General features: G+C 40.9%; 1 protein-coding gene across 6 annotated transcripts in view; it reads right to left on the reverse strand.

Moving 5' to 3' along the window:
• The window catches only part of LOC110502777 (RNA binding protein fox-1 homolog 3), a 739,581-nt gene that overhangs the window by 603,611 nt on the left and 109,838 nt on the right, over positions 1-26,132 (reverse strand). For all 6 annotated transcript variants that reach the window (XM_036960469.1, XM_036960467.1, XM_036960470.1 and 3 more), the window contains one exon: positions 13,150-13,259. The gene's annotated coding sequence lies outside the window, so the exon portion shown is untranslated. The remainder of the gene's footprint in view (positions 1-13,149; positions 13,260-26,132) is intronic.

Here is a 26,132-nt window from a genome sequence, read left to right on the forward strand (position 1 = left end):
CACACACACACACACACACACACACACACACACACACACACACACACACACACACACACACACACACACACACACACACACACACACATGCTTGCACATCCAGTCTGTTGGGTTGGCAGACGTACTGCTGACTCTGTCACCTGTCTGTGTGCATGAAGGTGATAGTGTGTGAGTCGCCATAGTAAGGAATTGTGTGTTTAGGTGTGTGTGTCAGCAAATACCTGATAGTTAGCATATATCTTCTTGTGTGTGTGTGTGTGTGTGTGTGTGTGTGTGTGTGTGTGTGTGTGTGTGTGTGTGTGTGTGTGTGTGTGTGTGTGTGTGTGTGTGTGTGTGTGTGATAGCAGACAATATTGCGTGCGTGTGCGTGATAGCAGACAATATTGCCACTCCTATTTGCCATCTCTTCAATCTAAGTCTACTAGAAAGTGTGTGCCCTCAGGCCGGGAGGGAAGCAAGAGTAATTCCACTACCCAAGAATCGCAAAGCACCATTTACTGGCTCAAATAGCTGACCAATCAACCTGTTACGAACCCTTGGTAAACTTGTGAAAAAAATGGTGTTTGACAGTAAACAAATTAACAACAGATTTTCATTGGCTAAGAGAAAGTCACAATAAAAAGATTGTGGAATCCGTTTTCTTAGACTTTAGTACATCTTTTGACTTTATCAATCATAATCTGCGGCTGGAAAAACGTGTGTTATGGCTTCACATCCCCTGCAATATTGTGGATCTTTTGGTATTTGTTTCATTAGTCCATTCAGCAGTCAGGTTTTCAAGATATGTAACTTTCAAAGTACAGAAATCTGGCCCGTATCATATGATGTAAAACGCAGCATGTTATGATGCAAAATGCATAAAACCAGCCAGATTTCTGTATTTTGAAAGTTACATATATTGAAAACTTGATTTCTGGACGTGCAAAACATTTTGGGAAACAAATAACAAACAAATACCAAAAGATTGTTAAAGGAAAACGCCACACAAAAACTAAGAGCTGCAGTCAATTTCAGAATGGGTGACAAGAAATAAATAAGTTAACTAAAAGCATTGCGTTTGGTACAAATCATTCACTAAACCGTAAACCTCAGCTAAATCTTGCAATGAATAATGTAGAAATTTAACAAGTTGAGAAGACTAAACTGCTTGGGTAACCCTGGATTGTAATCTATCATGGTCAAAACATATTAAACACAACAGTAGCTAAAATGGAGAGAAGTCTGTCCATAATAAAGTGCTAATCTACATTCTTAACGTCGCTATGAACAAGGCAGGTCTTACAAGCTCTAGTTTTGTCGAATCTGGACTACTGTCCAGTCGTTTGGTGAGGTGCCACAAAGAGGGACTGAGGAAAATTACAATAGGCCCAGAACAAGGCAGAACAGCTGGCCCTTAAACGTACGGAGAGCCAAAATGAATAAAAAATAAAGTAGGGACTTCAGCACTACTTGTATTTGTGAGAAGTATTGGCATGTTGAAAGCACCGAGCTGTCTGTTTAAACTGCTAGCAGGCAGCTCAGACACCCATACATAGCCTACAAGACATGCCACCAGAAGTCTCTTCACAGTCCCCAAGTCCAGAACAGACTATGGGAGACACACATATTTCACATCAAGTAACTAATTCAAGCAGTAAAACCAGATAAAAAAAAAACAGATTAAAATATACCTTGTGAACAGTGGGGACTGTGAAGAGACATACGCACAGCAACACATACACGCATACACACACACATGATAGCATATGCACTATACACACACGTACACATGGATTTTGTGTTGTAGATATGTGGTAGTAGAGGCAGCAGCTAATGGGGATCCATAATACAAACAAATACAAACTATATATCTGTATTAATTATATCTGTCTCTGTAGTACTTACAGTGCCTTCAGAAATTATTCATACCCTTTGTCTTATTCCACATTTTGGTGTGTTAAAGCCTAAATTCAAAATGGATTAAATAGACATTTTTTTCACGTATGTACACACAATAACCCATAATGACAAAGCGAAAACATGTTTTTTGAAATTGTAGCACATTTATTGGAATTTAAATACAGAAATATCTCATCTAAATAAGTATTCACACCCCTGAGGCAATACTTTGTAGAAGCACCTTTGGCAGTGATTACAGCTGTGAGTCTTTCTGGGTAAGTCTGTAAGAGGTATCCACATGTAGATTCTGCAACATTTGCCCATTATTTATTTTCTAAATTCTTCAAGGTCTGTCAAATTGATTGTTGATCATTGCTAGACAACCATTTTCAGGTCTTGCCAAATGTTTTCAAGTAGATTTAAGTCAAAACTTCAACTCGTCCACTCAGAAATATTCACTGCCTTCTTGGTAAGTAACTCTAGTGTAGACCTGGCCTTGTGTTTTTGGTTATTTTCCTGTTGAAAGGTGAATTCACTACCCAGTGTCTGGTGAAAAGCAGACTGAACCATGTCTTCCTCTAGGAATTTGCCGGTGCAATTTTTTGGGGGCCTGTGGTCCATTCAGTTTCTATTTTATCATGAAAAACTCCCCAGTCCTTAACCATTGCAACCTAACATACCCCTAACATGATGCAGCCACCACTATGCTTGAATATACGGAGAGTGGTACTCTGCAAAGTTTTGTAATGGATTTGCCCCAAACATAACACTTTGTATTCAGGACCAAAGGTTAATTGCTTTGACAAATGTCTGCAGTGTTACTGTGATGCCTTCATGCAAACAGGACGCAAGTTTTAGAATGTTTTTATGCTGTACAATAATCATTCTTTTCACTCTGTCAATTAGGTTAGTATTATGGAGTAACTACAATGTTGTTGATCCATTCTCAGTTTTCTCCTATCACAGCCATTAAACGTTGTGACTGTTTTAAAGTCACCATTGGCCTCATGGAAAAATCCCTGAGCGCTTTCCTTCATCTACGGCAACTGAGTTAGAAAGAACGCCTGTATCTGTGTGGTGACTAGGTGTATTGATACACCATCCAAAGTGTAATTAATAACTTCACCATGCCCAAAGGTTTATTCAATGTCTGCTTTTTTGTTTTGTTTTACTCATGTATCAATAGGTGCCTTTCTTTGTGAGGCATTGGAAATCCTCCCTGGTCTTCGTGGTTGAATCTGTGTTTTAATTTCACTGCTTGACTCAGGGACCTTGGAGATAATTGTATGTGTGAGGTAGTCATTCAAAAATCATGTTGAGCATTAATAATTGCATACATCGTGAATCCATGCAACTTATTATGTGACACATTTTTACTCCTGAATATATTTAGGTTTGCCATAACAAAGAGGTTAATTACTTACTAACTCAAGACATTTCAGCTTATGATTTTGGATTAATTTGTCAAATAAAAAATAAACATAATTCCACTTTAGCATTATGGGGTATTGTATGTAGGCCAGCAACAAAAAAATCGAGGGGCGTGAATAGATTCTGAACGCACTGCATAAAATATATGTTAGAGCTGAATCTCTAGTGATGAGATTTTAACAGAGAAACACTTCAAGTCCCAGAGTCCCCTGCTGTTGTTCGTTCTAATACTGATCTCTCTCTAAGCTACCTTTTCCTACCACAATGTAACGCTCGTCGTTGGTGGAAGGAAGACTGGACGAAAGTGCAGCGTGGAAAGTGTTCATGATTTTTATTTTCAAGAAACACTCAAACAAAATAACAAATCCAAAAACGAATGCGAACAGTTCCGTCAGGCACAGACACTAAACAGAAAATAACACCCCACAAAACCCAAACGGAAAATCACAACTTATATATGATCCCCAATCTATAGACAGTTGCCTCTGATTGAGAACCACACTCGGCAAAACAACAAAGAAATATAAAACTAGAGTCACACCCTGACCTAGCCAAACATAGAGAATAAATAAGGATCTCTAAGGTCATGGAGTGACAGTACCCCCCCTCCCCAAAGGTGCCGCAAACCTGAACCTATAGGGGAGGGTCCGGGTGGGCATCTACTCTCGGAGGGGGATCCGGTGGGGGCTCCGGTGCGGGACGCAGACCCCGCTCTGCTTTAGGCTCCCCCCACTTTAGTGGTGCAGGAATCGTCGCCGGGACCTCCGGACCGTAGATCGTCGCTGCAAGTTCTTGACCGTTACCGTCGCTGGAGGCTCCGTGTCCTGGGGACCGTCGCTGGAGGCTCCGTGCGCTGGATTTTCACTGCAGGCTCCGGGCCATGGATCATCACTGGAGGCTTCGTGCCATAGATTATCACTGGAGGCTCCGGGCCATGGATTATCCCTGGAGGCTCCGGGCCATGGATCATCACTACAGGCTCTGGGCCATGGATCATCACTGAAGGCTTCGTGCCATGGATCATCACTAGAGGCTTTGTATGTGGAGCCGGAACAGGTCTCACCAGACTGAGGAGACGTACTGGAGGCCTGGTGCGTGGAGCTGCCACAGGGCTTACCAGGCTGGGGAGACATACTGGAGGCCTGGTACGTGGAACCGGAACAGGTCTCACCGGACTGAGGAGACGTACTGGAAGCCTGGTGCATGGAGCTGCCACAGGGCTTACCAGGCTGGGGAGACATACTGGAGGCCTGGTACGTGGAACCGGAACAGGTCTCACCGGACTGAGGAGACGTACTGGAGGCCTGGTGCGTGGAGCTGCCACAGGGCTTACCAGGCTGGGGAGACATACTGGAGGCCAGGTACGTGGAACCGGAACAGGTCTCACCGGACTGAGGAGATGCACTGGAAGCCTGGTGCGTGGAGCAGGCACCGGATACACTGGGCCGTGAGTGGCACTGGATGTCTCGAGCGTAGAGCTGGCACAACCCGTCCTGGCTGGATGCCCAATTTCTCAAACTATGGTATTGTTGTTTCTGGCTCATTAACATATTTTTAGCCGTGCCCTGTAAGAGTCTATATTTGTTGCAACCTTTAGTTTTTGCTGTACCAATTTAACTGAAATCTGGTAGTAGTTCCTTAAAGGTGTAATGTCTATCGGGGACAGATCAGAGCGGCACCAAGTCTCAAACCTTTAATGGTTGAGTGCTTAGCCATGTCGCTTAATCTGTTTTGTGTGATGGTACGTTTGACACTGAAGCTCTGAGGCATGCATCATAATTGCTAAGCAGTGTGTCGATGTTTGTATCACTTTATCAGAAGCACGTGATCAATGACATCCAATGCTTTGTTTTGTCAAACAACCACCTGATTGGTTTGACATTGGTTTTGTTAGAAGACAAAAATGTAACCCTGTGCAGGCGTTATGGCATGTGGGAGTCATCTATAATAATTTGGCTGGTCTAAATTATTTTGACCAGCAGGTGCCATTAGTGTAGAACGTGTTGATCAAAGCCGTGAGATATGAACCAAGTTTTGACACAATTGACTGGCAATGCTCAATGCTTTATGTATCTTTGTTTCCCCATCACTACCAATCCAATGTATTTACAGTAAAATGCTGTAAAATAGCAATATTATGATTACAGTATAGGTATCTACATGTTTTAGTATTGTATTGTAATCACTGCTCTGATATTACAGTAATGTAAAGAAAGCTGGTGCCAAGTTACTGTGATTATTATAGTAAAATACTTGGTATTAGCCAGAAAAGGGCAAACAAACATCAAACTGCACCTTTTCTACAACTACAAAATACCTTGAAGACCAATGTATACTTAACTTCAACTACATTCCCAGTAACAGTTACAGAAATGTTTTACTTGCTATGTCTGTGATGTGTTTTTTTAATCAACCTTATTTTAATGCACTGGCTGTAAGTCACTCTGGACAAGAGCGTCTGCTAACTGACCAAAATGTAAATCTCAATGTAAAAATGAACACTTGCAAAGCCCATTGCTGGATATTATTCAAATTTGGCCTTGTTTTGCGGCAGAGCTCATTAGAATAATACCCAGCAGTGTGCTTTGCAAGTGTTCATTTTTTACATTTACATTTTGATCATTTAGCAGACACTCTTATCCAGAGCAACTTCCAGTCAGTGCATTAAACTAAGGTAGATTAACAAGAACATATCACAATCATAGCAAGTAAAAAGATTATGTTATCGTTATTGAGAATGTTGTTGTAGTTAAGCGAGCTACTTGGTATTTGTTTTATATAAATACACTACTGTTCAAGTGTTTTGGGTCACTTAGACATTTCCTTGTTTTTGAAAGAAAAGCACATTTTTTGGTCCATTAAAATAACATCAAATTGGTCAGAAATACAGTGTAGACATTGTTAATGTTGTAAATTACTATTGGAGCTGGAAACGGCTGATTTTGTTATGGAATATCTAAATCGGCTTACAGAGGCCCATTATCAGCAACCATCACTCCTGTGTTCCAATGGCACATTGTGTTATCGAATCCAAGTTTATTATTTTAAAAGGCTAATTGATCATTAGGAAACCCTTTTGCAATTATGTTAGCACAGCTGAAAACTGTTGTCCTGATTGAAGAAGCAAAAAAACGGTCCGTCTTTAGACTAGTTGAGTAACTGGAGCATCAGCATTTGTGGGTTCGATTACAGGCTCAAAATTGCCAGAAAAAAATGAATTTCTTCTGAAACTTGGCAGTCTGTTCTTGTTCTGAGAAATTAAGGCTATTCCATGCGAGAAATAACCAAGAAACTGAAGATCTCATACAACGTTGTGTACTATTCCTTTCACAGAACAGCGCAAACGGGCTCTGACCAGAATAGAAAGAGGAGTGGGAGGCCCCGGTGCACAACTGAGCAAGAGGACAAGTACATTAGAGTTTCTAGTTTGAGAAATGCTGGCCTTCTAGGCAGAGTTCAGTGTCTGTTCTTTTGTCCATCTTAATCATTTTCCTTTTATTGGCCAGTCTGAGATATGGATTTTCTTTGCAACTCTGCCCAGAAGGCCAGCATCCCAGAGTTGCCTCTTCATCAATTAGCATTTTAAAGTAATAAACTTGGATTATCTAACACAATGTGCTAATGGAACACAGGAGTGATGGTTGCTTATAATGGGCCTCTGTACACCTATGTAGATATTCCATGAAAAATCAGCCATTTCCAACTACAATAGTCATTTACAACATTAACAATGCCTGCACTGTATTTCTGATTAATTCAATGTTAATTTAAATGGACAAAAAAAAAATGCTTTTCTTTCAAAAACAAGGACATTTCTAAGTGACCAAAAACTTTGGAACGGTAGTGTATATTCATACAAAAATACAAAATGCATGTATTCTAATTAAAATAAATGAATTGGATGTCAGGCCAGTGAAGTGCAACCTCCAAATACCTGAAATACTTGAAACTATTGAAATATGTATATCAAATACATACAATATAAATGCTGCCCACAATGTAAATCTGCAACTGTGTACTACTGTTCTTCCAGTAATGCACTGTACATTCTAGAAATACAGCATGTTGCTGTTGAAAGGTGTTATAGTATTATGCTGTAAGTTTGTGTTTTCAGTAAAAGTCCTGCAAATCTACAGTAAAAAATACTGGTTTCTGTGATGCCTTATTTTACTGTAAATGTACAGTAATCTCCTGGCTACTGTGCTGCCAGTAATTTACTCTAAAAATGACAGGATATTTTTTACAGTGCACATCTTATGCCTCATTAATCTGATAGGAAACTCAGAAATGTCCGACTTGCTAACTGGTGGTAGTTGAACACTTGCCGCATTCAACAAGTTAGCAAGTCGGATTTCAGAGTTCAGACAAGCACGTGAATGCGACATTACACAATAGTCACACAAACACACACACACACACACACACTCTGAGTCACAACCCCATGACAGAGTGCCAGTTGTGTGTCGTCCTTTGACTAGCGTGTTCACAGAATACGCACCTCATACCCTGCCTCCTTAAATCACACACACACCATGCCCCCCACACACACACAGATTATCCTGCAAACAAACAGACTAAAGCATGTGCTCTCGGACATGCAAACACAAATCGTTTACCATTCATTGATTCAAGTTACTACATTAACAGTCAAGAGTTTCACCACTTCTCCTTTCCTTGCTCCATTTGCAGATTGATTGTTATGTTCTCCCCTCTTTAGTCACTTTCAATCTAACACCCAGCAATTAAAATCAATCGGCCATTGGATTGGCCGACAGGGATTGAGTCCCAAATGGCATCCTATTCCCTATATAGTGCACTACTTTTGACCATTGCCCATAGGAAATGTGGGGAATAGGGTGCCATTTGGGACATAGACTCTGATTTGTCCCACACAGACACTTAAATTATCTTCTTTTTTCTTTTCTCATTGGTGCTGCTTCTTACCTCATGCACACGCGCACACGCACACGCACACACACACACACACACACACACACACATTTGCAAGCACACATGCAGACACACACGCGCAAAAATACCACCACCAGGCCACTGTTGGCAGGACATGACACACAGGGGAGGACATGTTTACGCTTTGAAATACTACTGTCATCCATATAAAGGGGAGATGGTGGAGGGGGGAACAGGGGAGCAATATGTGTGTGTGTCCATGTGCGTGTATGGATGTGTGTTTGTGAGTACGTTTGTGTATGTGTCTGTGCGAGGGGGTAGTATAGGTAGGACAGAGGGAGCTATGATGAAGTGTAAAACTGAGATGGAGGACATAATAGAAAAGATAATAAAAGGTGTGAAGGATTATGGGTAGGTGGTGGCGAGGGCCATTTCACACTGAAATTCAATCTGCTTCGTGTGGAGAAGTACTACACTCACTGTGTTGTCCACCCCCCCGCTCGCTATCAACACACACACACACAAACACAAACACACACACACACCAATGCTATATTGCTATTGATCAACAGCAGTTATCAGACATGAGAGAGGCATGGTACTGCCTGCGAGAGCACAGAGAGAACAATTCACTATATCATATAAAATACATCATAAAACGCACAGGGAATCTCATTGGAAAAGCAGACTAAAAGCCACCAATATTGATAAAATGACTTGGTTCTGTCCAAAATGACACCCTATTCCCTATACAGTGTAATACTTTTGACCAGGAAGTGCACTATGTAGGGAAGAGGGCAGAATTTTGGATGCAAACTAGGATGCACCACAGTGGATTGCAGTGCAGTGATATGAGAATCCACTGGAATAAAAATGTATAACTTATAGTTATTTTCTACACTGCTGTCTTGTGTGTTGGAGAGTGTTTGATGAGTACAAGTTTTTCAGTCAAGTTTCGCATAAACATTTTGGACTACGACTAGTCGCCAAGGATCCGCCCCTTTTTTTTCAATTTCTGCCTAAAATGACATACCCATATCTAACTGCCTGTGGCTCAGGACCTGAATCAAAGATATGCATATTCTTGATACCATTTGAAAGGAAACACTTTGAAGTTTGTAGAAATGTTAAATTAATGTAGGAGAATATAACACATTGGATCTGGTAAAAGATAATACAAAGAAAAAAAGTGTTTCTTTTTTATTTTTTTGTGCCATTATCTTTGAAATGCAAGAGAAAGGTCATAATGTATTATGCCAGCCAAGGTGCCATTTTGATTTTGGCCACAAGATGGCAGCAGTGTATGTGCTAAATGTTTGACTGATCTAATGAACCATTGCATTTCTGTTCAAAATGTTGTATCATGACTGCCCAAATGTGCCTAATGTGCCTAACAATAGCAGGTATTATTTCACTGTAACATCTACTCTAAATTGAACAATGGAGTTAGATTAACAAGAATTTAAGCTCTGCCAATATCAGAAAATGTCTTGTTACTTACAACCACATGCTAATCACATTAGCCTATGTTAGCTCAACCATCCCGCGGTGGACCCACTGATCCTGTAGAGGTTTAACCTAGTTCATTCACAGCCAAAGAATTCGCTGTTTGTAACTCTACCCACACAAAGCAACACCTGGCCTGTGTACTAATCCTTTCAGACCCCCCTCAAGCTCTGGAGCTCCATCACTCCCCTGATGACCTGAGCTAACCACACTAGCTACTGTATCTCCCTTCTAGCATCAGGCTAAATCCATCTGGAGTCCTCAATGCGAATGATAGATTCTAGCGCTTTTGGGAGGTAAAAAAGAGAAAAAACTAAATTGTAACCGATTCAGTCAATTTTTTAAACTGCTTTGGGAGAAAGGGTAGATGGAGGAGACGAGGGGGAGGCGAGAGGGAGGGAGAGAGGGTGGGAGGGTGCGGTATTTAAATTCTTCCAAGAAGTTCCCCAAAGCTTTGGCATGCATATTTCTGCAAGATTTTGCAATCCAAGTCCATCACACACACATCCAGGCCTAAACAGTCCCACGGAACCCTGCTGCCCCCGGCCCAGTTTCTCTGGCTCTGGTGTAGTAATTGTATGGGAACGCCTGTGTATTAATTACATTTATATGGATTTCTTCCCCCAAGCCACATTAATAGCCTCTGGTCTCCCATGTATGGAGATAATGGTAATGAGATTCAATAAACTATTAAACTGTTCACTCCATGCATCCACAAACTATTACAAATATATCAGCTCTTCACTCCATGCACCCACAAACTATAAAACATACATAAACTATTCATTCCACACACGCACAAACTACTAGAAACATGTAAACTATTCACTCCATAAATCCACAAACTATTACAGGGTAGGGGCAGCAGGGTGGTTAGAGCGGTGGACTAGCAACCGGAAGGTTGCAAGTTCAAATCCCTGAGCTGACGAGGTACAAATCTGTCATTCTGCCCCTGAACAGGCAGTTAACCCATTGTTCCTTCATTGAAAATACGAATTTGTTCTTAACTGACTTGCCTAGTTAAATAAAGGTAAAATAAATTACAAACATATAAACTATTCAACACATACATCCACAAAATATTACAAAAATAAAAACTATTCAATGCATACATCCACAAACATATGAGCTATTTACAAACTATTCAAAGATTCACTCCATATATCCACTAGCTATTATGAACCTGTACAGAGAATATTCACAGAGCTCATAGTACACTTTTTAACAGTCAGTTTGAAACTGAAAGTCTGAAAGGCATAGTCAGAGTGAGGGTTGTGTACTAAAAACACCTTGTCAATAGAAATTGTTAGTTGTAATGCATACAACTGCAAGTTGTCATTCATAGGATAGGTAGTCAGTGTCAGTGTTAATGTTACATTTGAGGGAGGTGAAAACTGGTTCTGGATAGCCATTAATACCTGTAATGTGTAATGAGGTGTAAATTAGATAATATATACAGTAACAATCAAACGTTTGGACACACCTACTCATTCAAGGGTTATTTTGTATTTTTCCTATTTTCTACATTGTAGAATAATAGTGAAGATATCAAAACGATGAAATAAAATCTATGGAATCATGTAGTAACCAAATAAGTGATAAAGAAATCAAAATATATTTAATATTCTTCAAAGTATCCATCCTTTTGCTTTGATGACAGCTTTGCAGACTCTTGGCATTCTCTCAACCAGCTTCATGAGGAATGCTTTACCAACAGTCTTGAAGGAGTTCCCACATATGCTGAGCACTTGTTGGCGGCTTTTCCTTCACTGCAGTCCAATTCATTCCAAACCATCTCAATTGGTTTGAGGTCAGGTGATTGTGGAGGCAAACTCATCTGATGCAGTACTCCATCAATCTCCTTCTTGGTCAAATGGACTGTACACAGCCTGGAGGTGTGTTGGGTCATTGTCCTGTTGAAAAACAAATGATAGTCCCACTAAGAGCAAACCAGATAGGATGGAATATCGCTGCAGAAAGCTGTGGTAGCCATGCTGGTTAAGTGTGCTTTGAATTCTAAATAAATCACTGACAGTGTCACCAGCAAAGCACCCCCACACCATCACACCTCCTCCTCCATGCTTTACGGTGAGAACCACACCCACGGAGATCCTCCGTTCGCCTACTCTGCGTCTCACAAAGACACGGCAGATGGAACTAAAAAGGACAGATTTCCACTGGTCTAATGTCCATTGTTCATGTTTCTTGGCCCAAGCAAGTCTTTTCTTCATATTGGCTTCCTTTAGTAGTGGTTTCTTTGCAGCAATTCAACCACGAAGGCCTGATTCATGCAGTCACCTCTGAACAGTTGATGTTGAGATGTATTTGCTACCTGAACTCTGTGAAGCATTTATTTGGTCTGCAATTTCTGAGGCTGGTAACTCTAATGAACTTATCCTCTGCAGCAGAGGTAACTCTGGGTCTTCCCTTCCTGTGGCGGTCCTCATGAGAGCCAGTTTCATCATAGGGCTTGATGGTTTTGGTGAGTGCACTTGAAGAAACTTTAAAAGTTCTCGAAATGTTCCGTATTGAATGACCATCATGTCTTAAAATCATGATGTACTGTCATCAGCACATCTATTACTCCAGTATTAATTGCTAAATTGTAATTACTTCGCTACTATGGCCTATTTATTGCCTTACCTCCTTACTTAATTTGCTCACACTGTATACAGATTTTCCATTGTGTTATTGACTGTACATTTGTTTATCCCATCTGTAACTCTGTGTTGTTGTTTTTGTCACACTGCTTTGCTTTATCTTGGCCAGGTCGCAGTTGTAAATGAGAACTTGTTCTCAACTGGCCTACCTGGTTAAATAAAGGTGAAATATCTATATATTTTTTTAAATAATCCTCTTTCCTTATTTGAGCTGTTCTTGCCATAATTTGGACTTGTTATTTTACCAAATAGGGCTATCTTCTGTATACCACCCCTACCTTGTCACAACACAACTGATTGGCTCAAATGCAATAAGGAGGAAAGAAATTCCACAAATTAACTTTTAAAAAGGCACACATGTTAATTGAAATTTAATCCAGGTGACAACCTCATGAAGATGGTTGAGAGAATGCCAAGAGTGTGCAAAGCTGTCATCAAGGCAAAGGGTGGCTAAAATATAAATATCAAATATACTTTTATATGTTTAAAATAATTGGTTACTACATGATTCCATATGTGTTATTTTATAGTTTTGATGTCTTCACTATTATTCTACAATGTAGAAAATAGTAATAAATAAAGAGTAGGTGTGTCCAAACTTTTGACTGGTACTAGATAGATAGATAGATAGACGTTGAGAGTAGTAGTGTGTGTGTGTGTGTGTGTGTGTGTGTGTGTGTGTGTGTGTGTGTGTGTGCGCGTGCGTGCGTGCGTGTGTGTGTGTGTGTTTATAGGTTTGGAAGGTGAGGAAGATGAGTCCTACCTTGTTGTATCTGCAATCTCAAAAGAACTTGGTCTGGAAAGATGATGTCCACTGGTGTCTGATGCTCCTCGCTTTCTATCACACACTCAGCATCTATACTCTTCTTCACGCTTGAGAGAGAGAGAAGGGGAGAAAGAGAGAGGGAGATAGAGAGAGAGAGTGTTGGTTAGTGAATTCCCACAGGGATAGGTTGTGTGTGTGCTGACCTTATCGTTGAGCTGTGTCGATATCAGTTCATGATCATCACCTCTGTCTGTCTATATGTGAGGGTAAAGAACCAACCCCTTCACACACGCACACGCCGAGGTATGGGGTCAATGCAAAGGTGTGCTGGCGGGTGGGCAGAGAAACAGAGAAACTCAGCAGTAGAAAATAGTAGAAATAGTAAAAATAGTAGAAGTAGAAAGACAGTTGTACTGACTGTGTGTATTGGTGCTACAGAGACACAGAATAAGGGTTGTTCCATGTCATTTCATCAAGCCATGACACCCAACCATCTCAGATTGTTCTGAAATCGTTAAATAAGATAAGCATTCCGGAAACATTATTAAGTTGAAATATAATTTTATTTCTGAGGAAATAAGGTTGTGGATTGCACCCAAATTGTCTATTTGAATTTATAGGATTCATATAATATTCAATAATTACAGTATCTCATCAGATTTGAGGCCAAAAGCCATCCACGGACACCCCACACCCCACTCCAATCCCACCTCAACAACGAGTATATACTATCAGTTCTCTATGTTTGACAACTAATATGCTGCTGCGTCTTGGAGTATTGTTTCTTCATCGTATGTCATGTATTCTCAGTGAATGTGGTGGTATCTTTTTTTTCTTTCCTGGTCAGATAAATTTGTCATTGAAGTTGTTCGGTTTATGTCCAATCTCACAACCTGATATTGCCAGGTTCTGACCTCTGACCTCTGTTCCTGCTATTAGGTAATTGTTTTTTTAAAGAACGTTAGTTTGTTTTAGAAAATATTTAGGACTTATTTATTTCTTGCCACCCACTCTAAAACTAACTGCAGCTCTTTGTTCAGTGTTGCAGTGATTTCAGTCACTGTAGTAGATTACTTGTATAATGTTGAGTCATCTGCATACATAGACAAACTGACTTTACTCATGTCAGTAAAGATTGAACAAAGTAAGGGGCCTAGACAGCTGCCCTGGGGAATTTCTGATTCTACCTGGATTATGTTGGAGAGGCTTCCATTAAAGGGCACCCTCTGTGTTCTGTTAGACAGGTAACTATTTTTCCATAATATAGCAGGGGATGTAAAGCCATAACACTGAAGACTAACCAAACAGCCCCCACAACATTTTAATCATAAATGTCTCTCAGCCAATCATCAGTAATTTGTGTAAGTTCTGTGCTTATGTAATATCCTTCCCTATAAGCGTGCTGAAAGTCTGTTGTCAATTTGTTTACTGTAAAATAGCATTGTATCTGATCAAACATTTTTTTCCCAAAAGTTTACTAAGGGTTGGTAACAGGCTGATTGGTTGGCTATTTGAGCCAGTAAAGGGGGCTTTATTATTCTTAGGTAGCAGAATCACTTTTGCTTCCCTCCAGGCCTGCGGGCACACACTTTCTAGTAGGCTTAAATTGAAAATAAGGCAAATAGAAGTGGCAATATCTTCCACTATTATCCTTGCTTGTCATTGTTGATAGACAACAATACTTTTTTCATCTCTTCCACACTCACTTTGTAATGTGATTGAACTATCCCTTTAACAATGTGGGTGTGGGGGATTCCTTAAAAAATTATCACCTAATAGCAGGAACAGCACCATCTAGACGTCAGAACCCGGTAACATCAGGATGTAAGATGGGACATAAACCCAACAACTTCAATGACAAATTTCTCTAAACAAAAAATAACGTCACCATATTCACTGAGAATACATTACATAAGATGAAAAAACAATACTCCTAGCCGCAACTCCAAACAACTTGTCAAAGACAGAGAACTGACACGATATGCACGTAGTTGGGGTGGAATTGGAATGGATTGTGGGGTGTGAGGTATCCATGGCTTTAGACCATTTCTTTGGAATGCTCATGTCTTTCTCATTGTTAGAACAAAGGTTAGTCCAAATTGGATGTTAGGTACTATATTTATTGAATATTAAAATGGCCAATTTGGTTGCAATCAATTAGCTTAATTTCAACAAAATAATATTGCACGAATTCTTATCCGATCTCTTTCTAACAACAGAAATGATTTTCAGAACAATCTGAGATGGTGGGTGTCTAAATCCTTTGAGGTGGAACGACCGAGAAGGAAAACTGTGTAGTGTGCTTTGCAGTATGGTGTCTTGGCAGAGATGAGGGTGACTGTCATCAATCCGTTGGCCTTGCACAGACTGCAGTGACTCAATACGAAAAACATTTATTTTCTCTCTCTATCGCTCACGTTCACTCTCACTCTCTTAGATATACTCTCCCTCTGTGTCCCGCTTGAACTCCTTTTTCCTATTCTTCTCTGCCTCCAGCAGCCAATACAGTACATATCTTTTACCCCTCTCTCTCCCTCTCCCCTATATTTTACTCTCCCTCTCCTTTACTCTCCCTCTCCCCTATATTTTACTCTCCCTCTCCCCTATCTTTTACTCTCCCTCTCCGCTATCTTTTACTCTCCCTCTCCCCTATCTTTTACTCTCCCTCTCCCCTATCTTTTACTCTCCCTCTCCCCTATATTTTACCTACCTTCTCCCTCAGTATCCCGCCCTCGCTCTCTCTCCCTCTCCCTTCTCTTTTACTCTCCTTCTCCCTCAGTATCCCGCCCTCGCTCTCTCTCCCTCTCCCCTATCTTTTACTCTCCTTCTCCCTCAGTATCCCGCCCTCGCTCTCTCTCCCTCTCCCCTATCTTTTACTCTCCTTCTCCCTCAGTATCCCGCCCTCGCTCTCTCTCCCTCTCCCCTATCTTTTACTCTCCTTCTCCCTCAGTATCCCGCCCTCGCTCTCTCTCCCTCTCCCCTATCTTTTACTCTCCTTCTCCCTCAGTATCCCGCCCTCGCTCTCTCTCCCTCTCCCCTATCTTTTACTCTCCTTCTCCCTCAGTATCCCGCCCTCGCTCTCTCTCCCTCTCCCCTATATTTTACTCTCCTTCTCCCTCAGTATCCCGCCCTCGCTCTCGCTCCCTCTCCCCTATCTTTTACTCTCCTTCTCCCTCAGTATCCCGCCCTCGTTCTCTCTCCCTCTCCCCTATCTTTTACTCTCCTTCTCCCTCAGTATCCCGCCCTCGCTCTCTCTGCCTTTCTCTCAGTCAACAAATAAGGACAGAGAGGACTCAGCTTTCCTAAAGAGTGGAGCGGTAGAGCAGAGGAAAGGACGAGAGGAGGAGAGGCCTGGGGCGATACACAAACAGGATCAACACTTCAGACAAAAATACAGCAGGCTGTATCTCTCTTAGAAACAACCCAGGAAAAGAGAGGGGAGAAGAAAGAGAGGGGGGATGGAAACAGAACTAGCAAGAGAAAGAATTAGTGTGAAAAACCCAAGGTGCAAGAGAGAGAGAGTGAGGAGAAAGATGGCAGTCTCACCCAGGCAAGGAGGGGATTAGTGAAATCTAAGCCCCCTCTCTGTGCTGCTCCTTTTGGGTTTACTGTCAAATAACAGCCCTTGGCTTTGGCCTATATATTGCTGCTGAGAGAGAGGCTGTTGGAATGTTCCTTAATTTCATTCTGAATTAAATTAAGGGGTGGTTTGGAGAGTCATGTCTAGGTACTCAAACTGGGAACAGAAGAATGTGTGTGTGTGTGTGTGTGTGTGTGTGTGTGTGTGTGTGTGTGTGTGTGTGTGTGTGTGTGTGTGCGTCTGTTCGTGTGAATATGCGACTGGCGAGTTTGTGTGCGTGTAGTCAAATCTACAACTATTATCTTCATAAACAACTTATAAAATTGTAGTACATAAAAGCATATTGTTTTGTAATTTCCCTGTATTTTCCATTATGATTTCTATGAATGTATCTTTTAAAGATAAAAGACAAACAATAAACCAACAACATATGTCCTTCACCTAGACACAGTTGAAGTCAGTGCACTAAACATTTAGTTAAAGCCTGCCTGATTAAAAAGTATTTAGAGAGGAGTTGGGTACAAGAGAGACACTGCAGAGAGTCAAACTCAAAGCACTAAACAATTACCTTGCCAGGGACTACAGGAACATTACCATATTAAAGGGACTGGGACACTTGAGGACAAAGATAATGATGGTGGGATGAAAATAGCTCACACTTTAATTTGGACACACAGCCATGCAAACACACACATGCACGCATGCACGCACACACACACACACACACACACACACACACACACACACACACACACACACACACACACATAACACCTATAACATGTTTGCTGAGGTGTGTGTGCGTGTGTTTATGTGTGTGTTTGTGTGTGTGAGTGTAAATGTCCAACATAGTTTCTGCTCATTCCATGACAGCATCACTGTCATTGTCAACAGTGACATGGCTGAACTTGGAGAAACTTTCATTTTCAACTGCTGGGGAATCTCGCCGCTCTGCCCTTCCAGCCATGGCCGCGTGCACATGGGTGTGTGAGTGGTTTTTGTGTGTGTGTGTGTGTGTGTGTGTGTAGAGACATGGAGTTCAGTGGCATGGAACTGATTGCCCTGCCAAACTCTGACAATTACTATATGGGCACAGAGACATTGCCACTGACACACATGCACACGCACACACACACACACACACACACACACACACACACACACACACACACACACACACACACACACACACACAGCCTCCAGACGTCTGACCCATACACCTCTCCACTGGCGTGAGACGGATGTGAGAATCCTGTTCCCTGCTGACTGGGTTCACGGAAGCAAACACACACACGATCTCACACACACAAAACTTGCACTATCCCAAAATAACCTGGTCACACACATCAGACCCAAACATTCATACACTGTATGCATTTTATTCTAGTAAACAATGTCAAAGAATGAGTATGAAAGAAGCCCTATAGTATCCAATTACCTCAAAATATGAAACTATGAGATTAAGTTGCAGGCTGCAGACATTGTGTAGTATTAATGTAGTACTCTGTTGAGGCTTTTTAGCTGTATATGTGGAGCTAATACACTGTGTGTGTGAGCCTGCGTGTGGCTAATACACTTCTCTGACTAGCCTACACACACCTGCTTACCACAGCTATCCATCAGAATTAGACGTTCATCAGTGCTTCTCAAACATCAAACTTTGAAGTTGTTGCAAATGTCAAATTTCAAAGTGTTTAAGGTTGTTTAGGCATTAACTCCAAAATCTTAAGGTTAAGCATTACATCTGAATGGTTAATCTAAGAGTGAATAACAACTTTCTATCACTGGATACGAACTTGCAACCTTTAGAGTCAAAAACACGTTCACACCCATCCAACATCATAAGCAAAACCAAAACCTACTTGAAGGTAGCAGCACTTGCTCACTGTTGCCACTAGTGGCCGACGTTGTCAGACATGGATGGAGGTCGAATACTGACCTGTATCACGGGTGACCTGGCTGGCTAACCACAATGCATCTGTATCTGGACATTAGTTCAACACCATAGCACTATTGGGGAAGAGAGAAAAGAGATAGCATAGCTCTCTCTAGCTCTCCTCTCTGTCCTTCTCCTCTCGTCTCTCCCTTTCTACCACACATCATCTCTATCTCTTTTTAACTCCTACTATTTTTTATCCTCCTGTTTCCCTGCTCAACCTTCTCTCTCTCTCTCTCTCTCTCTCTCTCTCTCTCTCTCTCTCTCACCTCTGTTGTCTCCCTTTCCACAGCATATGATCTCTATCTGATCTCTATCCGTAGCACTCACTTCTGTCATCATGAAGTGCTTTGAGAGGCTCGTTAAGGATCATATCACCTCCACCTTACCCAACACCTTAGACCCACTACAATTAGCATACCACCCCACTGCACTGCACACAGCCATATCCCATCTGGAGAAGACGAATACCTATGTAAGAATACTGTTCATCAACTACAGCTCAGCCTTCAATACCATAGTGCCTTCCAAGCTCATCACTAAGCTCAGGGCACTGAGTCTGGACCCGCCCTGTGCAACCTGGTCCTGGACTTCCTGACAGGCCGACCCCAGATGGTGAAGGTAGGCAACAACAACTCTGCTATGCTGATCCTCAACACAGGGGCCCCACAAGAGTGCATGCTCAGCGTGCTCTCTCTCCTCTCTCTTTATCTCTCCTCTCCCTCTATCTCTCTCCCCTCTCTCTCTCGCTCTCTCTCTCTCAATTCAGTTTTTTCAATTTAAGGGGCTTTATTGGCATGGGAAACATACAGTATGTTAACATTGACAAAGCAAGTGAAAAAAATGTACGTTAAACATTACACTTACAAAAGTTCCAAAATAATAAATACATTTCAAATGTTATATTATGTCTATATACAGTCTTGTAATGATTTGCAAATACAAAAGGGAAAATAAATAAACATAAATATAGGTTGTGTTTAAAATGGTGTTTGTTCTTCACTGGTGGCCCTTGTGGCAACAGGTCACACATCTTGCTCTCTCTATCTTCTTCTCTAACCCTCTCTTGTGTTCTTCTCCTCCTGTTTCCCTGCTCCTCCTCTCTCCAGAGTACAGTTGTCTCTCCCACTGTGATTCTATCAGATCGATCTCTCGCTTATTCATTTTTCATTGATAGCCTGAGAGAATGGGATGAGTGTTTTGAAAAGCAGTCTAACCTGCCCTCCCACCTCAAACGAACATGCACACACTCACACACGCACACAGTCACACCCACACACACACACACTCTCACGCGCGCACACACACACACAAAAACACACATTCACAGGATATACCATGAGCCCCGGCCTCACACCAATTCACCAATTCCAAAAAGAAAGAAAACATTAAGATACATCGTAAAACACACAATCTCACAGGAGAAACTGACAAACTGGGCTCATAAAAATATGAGTCTAAATATCTCCAAAACACTCACAAAATAAGGCCTAAACTCTCACAATGTTTTGTAAGTCTAAACCCCTCCCAAACACATCACAAAGCCTAAGCCCTAACTTCTCATCAAGGTCCCTTACACATTTCAACACAAGACACTGTAGACAGCTAGTCATAGTCAATTAGGCAAATTAATGAGTTTAATGCTGATAATACTGGGGTTGCTTTGTAATCACGCATTCTGTTGTCTACAACAACGCTAGAGGCATCAGGGTGAGGACACTCATGAAGACATGTTTGTGTAAGTCCGCCCACCCGTCTGTCACTTTCTGTCTGTGTGTGTGTGTGTGTGTGTGTGCATGTGTGAGTGCGTGCGTGTGAGCGTGTGTTGCAGCCCCAAGGGATTCCCTAGCATGGTGAGAGCATTTTAGCAGGCAGCACTCTTTCTGTTCATGAGTTTATCAGTGGGATCTTAAAACAACAAAAAAATCACCAAGCTTTAGAATCATCCCATTCATGTCTAAACAGGTTGACAAGTTGTGTGACATTTTGTTTCTTAACACCCTAGAGTCGATTGACACACCGCATCCGCCAGTGTCGCATTTCCGCATCTGCAGTGAAAGGTCGCAGAGCTAGAGCTGTGTTTGTCAGGCCATGAGACTTCTCACGTAAATGTCTGTAGCATCCGAACGGTTTTGCTCTGCGACCCCCACAAGTGTCAGGCGACTCGTCCAAAGTCAGTACAGTCGATGTGACAACTTCTGTTTGGTAGCATCCGAACCGTTTGGCCTACAAACTAATGTTACCGTTGTGGAAAGGGGAGATTCTCACGAATACGATGGCGTTCTCCATTTTGCTCCACAACCCCCACAAGTGTCACGGGACTTGTCTGAAGGTTAACAGTACCGGTTTTAAAAAACAAATGGAAGTATGAAGGTAGTATGAAGGGGTTAAATGTGTGTAAAAAAATATATAGAATTACAACAGACACTTCAAAACCTTGTTTCTTACGATGTATTTTTTACTGTCCTTTTTGCCATTTATGAATGTGTTATTCAATGCGTTTCTATGGACTTTAGTAGTAAGCCAAAATCTACATTTTATCAAATCATGCCTAAATGATACCTAAAGGGATCCTCAAATTCTAAATCAAATAGCTAAATGATCCATAGTATGATCATCTTAAAACAGTTCCATATGTCAGTTTAGCACCCCCTCTACCCCAAGAAGAATTAAGAACAAAGGTGCCATAACCACTTGGTATGTGTACTGGTAACAGAGGTTCAGGAGAGAGAGAGAGATAACAAGACGGCCTCATCAAACTGTCATTAATCATGGTAGGAAAGAGGGGGAAGGGTAATTGGAGGGAGGAGGGCGGGAGGGAGAGAGGGAGGAGAAAAGGGGGAGGAGGGCAGGAGTGAGGGTACGAAGGAGAGATGGAGGAAGGGATCAGTTAGATTTTATTGTAAATACAATTCAACAATAAATTACTGTATTGCTATTTTGGTATGTGTTTACCCCAGCAAACTGGAAATTATGGTGGACTGTGGAGATATATTATGGGGGAAGAAATAATTGTGGGCTCATTAACATATTTGAAGGCGTGCCTTGTAAATGGCTATATTTGTTGCACACGTTAGTTTGAGTCCTGTACCAATTTAAGCAATATATGGTAGAATTTTTTATTCCAGCAATTAAGTGTATATATGAAACAAATCATAATGGTGGTTGGTCTTAACATTTTTAATGGTTGAGTATTTATCTGTTTGCCCTGTTATCACGGCTAGTTTGGAAACCTTTGTTTAGGTCTCTAGAAGTTTAACTGATTTAAAATACCTAGTATTCATTAATATACTGTATTATGTGATGTCTACAGTCAATCAGCTTGCTCTAATCCCTTGTTATTACAGTACAATAATGTGGATGTCATTGTCTTACAGTTGAATAGTCACTTTTACTGCATTGTGCTGTGTTTCATTGCTCTTTCATCAAGTTACCATTAATATCTCAGTAGTGTATTGGTGTAACAGTATAGACTTTACATTGTTCCCCTCGCCCCGACCTGGGCGCGAACCAGGGACGCTTTGCACACGTCAACAGTCACCCTCGAAGCATCGTTACCCATCGCTCCAAAAAAGCCGAGGCCCTTGCAGAGCAAGGGGAACCACTACTTCAAGGTCTCAGAGCGAGTGACTTCATCGATTGAAACGATATTAGCACGCACCCCCGCTAACTAGCTAGCCATAGCTAGCCATAACATACAGTAAATTTGATTACAGTAAGATTTGGGGTATTTTTGGCAATTGATTATTGTAAAATGGATTACAGTAGTGTTGCTGCATTTGCAGCTAGTAAGTTACTGTACATTTTACATGAAATGTTTTACAGTGTAGCAACACATTTAGCTTTCTATGTGGGCATTCGACATTTGTATGAACTGTAATTTGTGTTGTTTAATGTTTTAGGGACTCGAAAGCAAACTAGCAAACCAGGCTGTCCTCTTGTGAAACCCAGCAGATGCAAAAGTAATTGCTAACTAGCTAAATCATTTTCTGCAATTTTAATGTGCAATTTTGTAAGCTTGCCTTGCTGTTCATGAAAAAAATATATTTTAAAGTCAATCACTTGTCATTGTTCTTTATTGTTGTAACGTTAGAGATTGAAGATATTTAACATTAGAGATTGAAGATATTTGTCAATGCAGGCAATGTAGCAGTAGCTAAGTCGTGCTTATTGTGTAGTGCAGGATGACAATACCTGGATTCTATGGATGAGTAGCTATGTAGCCGATCTGTGCATGGACCCTATGCTTAGAATAAATATTAGTTCAGAACGGTAATGGTAATGACTGAGTGTTACATGTCAAACTGCTATGGAATGAAAGTCCTGTTTCAGTACTACTTCACATTGAACCACAGCCAGAGGATGGGTACATTATGCTCATTTGTTGCCCATATGTTAGCTATGTATTTATTGCAAGAAAAATATAAGGAAACCTATTACTTCCACCAGTACAGGCATTGTGAAAAACACAAGGCTTGTCATCAATTAATTGCATGGCATACGTTGGCAGTTTCTGATGTGCGCGATTGATGTAGTGATGTCCCATTCCCTACACTGTAAAGGGGTAGGTGTGAATTTGACAGTACCTCACAGGCAGCTCAGGGGCAAGTACAATTCTGTATTTTATATTACAGTACACCTACTGTTATATAAATATGGTATCAAAGCAAGTACTGTGTGATGACAGACATTACAATACTGTAAAATGTACTGTATTATTCTGAAGAAAAAAAAATCAACACTACCAGAACCAGAATGAACGAATGGATTAATGAATGATATTCATTGAAGGAGTTTTTTTTATTTTCACAACATTTTACTGTAATTACAAGGTATTGGTGGAAGCAGGTCAGCTACGAGGTAAAGTGTTTACACATTAGAGTATATTGAAGAATATTTGGTGGTTATATCACTTGCACTTCTAGATACCACAGGATCGGTGTCCACCCCGTGGGATGGTTGAGCTAACGTAGGCTAATGTGATTAGCATGAGGTTGTAAGTATAGGCAGAACGCTTAAATTCTTATTAATTTAACTGCACAGTCCAACTTATAGTAGCTAGTACAGTGAAATAATACCATGCTATTGTTTGAGGAGAGTGTACAGTTATGAACTTGAAAATGTATCAATAAACCAATTAGGAACATTTGGGCAGACTTGATACAACATTTTGAACAGAAATGCAATGTTTCATTGGATCACTCTAAAACGTTGCACATACACTGCTGCCATCTATCTAAATCTAATTGCGCCTATCCTGGAATAATACACAACACATTATTTTTCTTTGTATTATCTGCTACCAGATCTACTGTGTTATATTCTTATACATTCCTTATACATTTCCACAAACTTCAAAGGTTTTCCTTTCAAATAGCATCAATAATATGCATATCCTTGCTTCAGGTCCTGAGCAGTTAGATTTGGGCATGTCATTTTAGGCAAAAATTTTAAAAAAATGGCCCGATCCTTAAAACTTCTACAGGATCAGGTGTTTTTTTTAAAGCCATGAGGCACAATGAGAATATACAATGAAAATTGGTACAGCATTCTCACTCATGGGTGCAACAAATATGCCCTCTTTAGAGAAACGCCTCAAAATGTGTTAATGAGCCAGAAACAACATTACCATGCACCTACTACTTGGGCTAACAGATCGTTCTACAAGTCCAGCCTCTCCCATCTCCTCATTGGTTTATAGAAGCAGGTACCCACGTGCCATCTCCTCATTGGTTATACCCATGTGGGTGACTGAAAGACGAATGAGGTCGGTGGCAGTAATGCACCCAACTTATGAAAATTGCCAATCGCAAAGAAAGTCAAGAGAAGAAAAAGCCTGGAAGGAAGAAAGATGACTAGAAACGATTCGGTTGACGGTTTTATGTGTGAATTAATTGGCGGAATAGAGGACCAGGTAAAATAACATCTCAATGTTTCTATCCCAGGACAAATTAGCTAGCAACAGCAAGCTAGCTAAATAGGACGAATTAGCTAGCAAGTGCAAGCTAACTAGATAAATTGCCATAAATGTTTAATGCTTTTCGAACTGTCCCTAAATGAATATAATTGGTTCAGAATTTGTTTTGATATTTTAACCTGTGTGTCATGATCACGTTTGGTGTGAGTGGACAAAATCAATAAATGCATGATGGCGCACGCGCGCAGCCGGTTTGGGTTCTGTGTAAGGGGGAGGGGGTATTGGGTGTGAGCCCTAAAGACAGAGTATTAAAGAGAGAGGGATAGAGGGGGGGAAGGAGGCAGGGCGAGAAGATAGGAAGTGAAGATAATGAATAAAGGGAAAGAAAGGAGAGTGAGAGATAGTTATGCAGTACTGTAGGATTTCTCTAGACATCCGTTACCCCCCAAAAACTCATTGTTCAATGTTTTTTTTATTTGTCCAAAATGCACCTAAACTGTGAAATATAACCTACCACATGATATATATTTTCCAAATATACACTTTCACACAATGATACCATGACAACCACACTTCCATCAAAACCAGAAATGGATTTACATTTAAAAAATCACCTACACACTAAGGGCTGGATGTACACCTACGCATGCCTTTCCTACACACTTCTTAGTAGGTGGTATTCAGACTTACCTTATGCAAATGCATAACGGGCTTTGCAAGGGTGGTTCTATTGCGGGTGCTGAATACATTTCATTCAACCACTGAAAACACTCTTACTCGCTGGCCAACAGCTTTTCTAGTGAAGGTTCTCATTCAATAGTGTTTTCAGTACATTTATCAAAAGCCAAACCCCTTTGAATTTGGTGTACCTTTAATTTGAATTTTCTCGACAGACTCACTAGAATACATGAAGGGAACGGTTCAGAATTAGTGATCAGTGAATGAAAGCCATGTAAATGCAAGCATAGTCATCTCCTTTTCAGCCCCAATTGGTAGTCTTAAAAATACTCTGATCTTGTATATTATTTCGTGTTAGGGAAGTATTCAGGAATACACAAAAGATATTGGTGAATCGAAAATACAGTGGTTAGATTAATCCTGAAAGTTGTCATATTCAATTGTTCCATGAAATATCAAAAGGTGAGAAAAGTATACAATAGAGGTTGAACAGTAGTCCTATAAATCTACTATAACAAATATTTTTAATCATGGAACTGTGATGACAACCAAGATGGTGCAGCAGTTAGACATGTTTGTTTTTTAGTCCCATGTAAATCTTGTCTTTTTCAGGGGTTGTATACATTTCATTCACTTTTTTTCATTTTCAAAATAAATATACATTCCTTCAACCCGCCTCACCCAATGTGGTATGGATTAACAATTTTGTTTAGACCTTATAACTGGAGCATCCATCAGAAGCTAGCCAGCTAATTAGCTACTAGCTATTTAGTCATTGTTAGCCTCTGCTGGTGGTCTTTACCTTTAGCTCGGACTCCTGCCGCTTTAGCCCGGATGATACCTGCCAGTCTGCACAGCGCGATATCAGC

This window comes from Oncorhynchus mykiss, chromosome 23 (assembly GCF_013265735.2).
Source record: "Oncorhynchus mykiss isolate Arlee chromosome 23, USDA_OmykA_1.1, whole genome shotgun sequence".
Lineage (NCBI taxonomy): Eukaryota > Metazoa > Chordata > Actinopteri > Salmoniformes > Salmonidae > Oncorhynchus > Oncorhynchus mykiss.